The sequence below is a fragment of the Rhincodon typus genome, chromosome 27 (assembly GCF_021869965.1).
Source record: "Rhincodon typus isolate 14 chromosome 27, sRhiTyp1.1, whole genome shotgun sequence".
NCBI classification, from domain to species: domain Eukaryota; kingdom Metazoa; phylum Chordata; class Chondrichthyes; order Orectolobiformes; family Rhincodontidae; genus Rhincodon; species Rhincodon typus.
The window spans coordinates 21,662,638-21,666,825 of record NC_063358.1 but is presented as its reverse complement, the minus strand read 5'-3'; the positions used below and the strand labels follow the sequence as shown (position 1 = coordinate 21,666,825).

The 4,188-nt window shown below is 40.1% G+C and overlaps 1 long non-coding RNA gene across 1 annotated transcript in view; it reads left to right on the top strand.

Annotated features, from left to right (window-relative positions):
- The first annotated feature begins 830 nt into the window (after window positions 1-830).
- The window catches only part of LOC125486308, an 8,899-nt gene continuing 5,541 nt past the window's right edge, over window positions 831-4,188 (top strand). The window contains exon 1 of the long non-coding RNA XR_007264996.1: window positions 831-998. This is a non-coding gene — a long non-coding RNA (uncharacterized LOC125486308). The remainder of the gene's footprint in view (window positions 999-4,188) is intronic.

Here is a 4,188-nt window from a genome sequence, read left to right as displayed (position 1 = left end):
TCCTGTAATCCTGCAAGTTCTTCCTTTTCACTAAGTCCAGTGGCAGATAGTCACTGGGAAACCTGCTTTGAGGAAGGACCATATTGAGGATTCATCCTGGTGACATTTTGGCTATTTTCCTAGACATAGTGTCCAAAACTTCCTGTATGGACCCATACAACTTCCTCTTTGTTCTCATTCTAGTCCCATTTCATTTTCTCCTGCAATAGATATGCTTACACATTTTAATTTCTTTTGTAACTTTCTATCAATTTGGAATGCTATTTGTACTCATGATTTTTTTTGTTAAATTTTGGAGTTCCTGTTCTAGATGTTCAGTTTCCTGTACAGTTGATTTTGTTTTAAATTACAACTGAACATCAAACCCATTTGTAACTTAAACTGACTTCTGTAGATTTATTCTTTGTTGAAATTTCCATTTAAAACTGCCAGCATTTAAGGACTAAACAGACAAAATAATTGTGGTGAAATGCAATTTCAGTGTCCCTCCACTCCATTTGTGCAGGGGGTTGAAACCTTCCTGTGAACATAGTCAGTAGATGTGCCATGAAGAGGTTTAATTTCTCCTTGGCGCCTAGTGTCTGGACTGGAGCCAAAAAAGCAAAGGTAAATGATGTTTTTGAAGCACATATCTATACATGATCTTGCTGCCATGGAACACAAGTGGGAGGACTGCATTCCACCAAAGCCGTATAGGTTTTTTTTTACATTTTAATTGCAGAATTGTGACTGTAGCCTTTAAAGCATTAACTCCTTTTCCACCCACTCCTGCTGAATGGTTAGAAAATAAGCAGCATGTCATACCTGGTTATTTCTTATCAGATGTTTTTGGGATGCTGTCAGTGTACTCAAATTTTCCAGGAACTAGAGATATTTTGGGACAGCGAAGCAAGCTCAGTGAGAGATAATTAGCCCCCTTTTTGAAGGTGGGGAAAAGACATATAGCCAAGTTCTTTCTAAGTGGAAAGTATAGCCTACTGGATGACTTATGTGAACTGGTAAGTGATTGTTACTTAAGTGTCATGTTTTTCCATTTCACCACTGGATTCCATAGTTCTGGCATTATCTTAAGTTGGGTAGGAAAGAGGATTACCTCAATTCCTATTTTCCATGCAACGTTGTGGAATGGTGGTGCACATCCTTTTGACTGAATGACTGTTTCCCTGGATGGTGTATTCCGAGAGATTTACTTGATAACACGTTTCTCTACTCCCCTAGCAACAACTGACAGGTTTACCCCACACTCGCTGGTATCTGGGATTTATTCGCAGTTCCTCGCATTGCTTCAATGCACAATATCTGCTACATCTAAAAAGTAACAGCTTCTAGAAATCTAAGTGATTAGATATTCAGACTGTTCTGCCTGGATGGGATTGTGGTTTTCCAATGTTGTCAGAAGCTTAGCACTTTCTTTTGATCGGATGTGGTACAGGAAGTCTCCTGAAGGGTTAAACAAGAGAGACGGGGATTTGGCTTGGCTGACGGACACCACTTGTGAATTAGTGAAAAATGCCCTCCAGGACATATCGGCCCTGACTCATGAGAATTTGGCAAGCTGTTGTTCAGACACAGTATGTAAATTAAAAATAGCAATGTCTAGATTGGGAGGTGATAAGAAGCCACAGCCACATTTTTTCTGGCATCTGTGCACTATGGGCTACTGAGGGAAACCAATTCTCTTACTTGAAAGCTTCACTGTTTACAGCCAGGAGCTGCTTTCTTCCCATTTAACAACCACAACACGTGGAAGGTAACTAGTTTGTTTTCCTTGTGCCTCTGATCTGAGAATTGCAGGTTTACAGCCACCACAATACATCATCTTGGTTTAAGGTAGGATCTAGGTTGCCAGTCATGGGCAAAAGGAACAATGAGCCACTGAATAAAACTTACTTGATTAGCAACTGGTGCCAATGACTGATAACAATCACAGCCAAGGAAAATAACTCTCTTCATTGATGGCCACTATTTTCCTTTCTGTTGCTGACACAGTCTTTCAAGCATTAGACATAAAGTTTATTGTGCTTTAGTTACATACAAGGAGACCTCTCTACCCACTACCACCTCCTGCTCATACGCACATACATAAATGTGCATTGTATGAAAATGACTGTATAGAAAACATGTGCTCGAAACCTCACGGTTCGTTCTTTTCTATTCTCACATGTGACAGAGACATAAGCACTGTGGAAATACCCTGTGATTGTTACATGTTGTCCCGTGTGTCCATCTGCCACACTAACTGACACCATGCTGTCTGCCCTGATGTACTGGCCATCATCTTAGCGCAGTTCTTTCAACGCGGTTCCTTACAGTACTGCTAAGGACCAGGATAAATAGCTGTAATTATTTGTCTAGACAATAAAGAACAAGGACAGGATATTAAAAGTCAGGTGTGCCTGCTTTTAAGAGCACCAGCAGCTCTTTTGCATTATTCACTGAGAACACTTGTGAAATAACTGCAAAGTAATCTCCAGTCATCAGCTCTGCTTGTGAGGGCAGGCATGACCTAGACCCTTTAAAATGCTGAGAAGTAGACATGATGGAGGCTATTTTGCTTGAACTTTGACTGTGGAACTCAAGAACATTAATTTAAAATTAACTAACATCAAGAAGGAATACAAAACACAAGTAACAACTGTGTGGAAAAAAATAATTGTGATGTTCATTTTAACTCCTTCAGCAAATGCTGAGCCTATATCTGGAATAGATGCTTTCACAACACAAACTTGCACTTATATGGCACCTTTTAATATTGGAAATAAAATCACAAACTGATACATGGAAGCAAATTTTTTTTTAAATGGACTTAGATATATTAGGAGGGTCTGAGCAAAAAAGTGAGACAATGATGTGGACTTTCAGGAAGGCTTTGAAGAAGGTGAGAGAATTGGAGCAGCAGAAGATTTGGAGATAATTCCAGAACAATAGGCCTGGTGACTGAAAACACAACAGCCAATGGTGGATCAAAATTAAGGCAGGAAGTTGAAATGAGAAGAAAAGGAGAGTTTGGGTATGATTTCGGGAATGTAATCTTGAGAGAGTCATAAGCATGAAGAAATTTCTACACGAGATGACACATACATATGAATTAAAAGGAGGCCTATTTTACCTTCAAGCCAGCTTTGCCATTCAATAAGGTCATAGCTGATCTGTTTGTGTTTTGAATTCCACATTCCCATCTTTGATTCGCTTGCCTAACAATAATCAATCTGATTCCACCTTAACAATATTCAATAACACTGCCTCCACTGTTTTCCAAGGCAAACAGTTCCAAAGTCACACAACGCTCTGAAAGAAATAATACTTTCCTCATCTCTGTTCTTAAAGGGGGACCCTTAATTTTAAAACAATGCCCCTTAATTCTGGCTCACCCATAAGGGGAAACATCCTTTCCATGCCCACATTGTCAAGACCATTCTTCAATCAAGTCACCTCTCACTCATCTAAACCCTAATAGAAACAAGCCTGGTCTCACCAACCTTTCCTCATAAGACAAAACACTCATTCCAATCTAGTCTGAGTGATAGGAGAGCAGGATTTAGTGTGGGTTTACGTAAGTCCTCAATGAGCTGACACTTACGGATGGTCAAGGATGGGAAACACCCCAAATGGTATTGGAGTTATCAAGAAGGAAGCAGAGGAAGACAAAGCCAAAAGTTTCAGTTGAAGCTGGAGTAAGGCATTAGAAGAAGTGAACATTCATGACTGACTCCTTAAATTCTAGTTTTTCAAGCTTTCTTTCATAAATGTAATCTTTCAATCCTAGAATCATTTGGTTAATTGTTGTTTTGTGGCTGTAAGTTATTTTATCTTGCATTTCTAAGATCATGAAGATGAAATCCACAGATGTGAAGGTTAGATGAATTAACCATAGGAAATGCGGGGTTACACAGATGGGGTAGAGGGGTGGGTCTGAGTGGGATGCAGTTCGGAGGGTCAGTGTGGACTTGATGGGCTAAATGACCACTTCCACACTGTAGAGATGCTATGATTCTAGGAAAAGTGCCATAAAAATACAAGATAACAAGGTGTAGAGCTGGATGAGCACAGCAGGCCAAGCAGCATCAGAAGAGCAGTAAGGCTAACGTTTCGGGCCTAGACCCTTCTTCAGAAATGAAGAATTTCTGAAGAAGGGTCTAGGCCCGAAACGTCAGCTTTCCTGCTCCTCTGATGCTGCTTGGCCTGCTG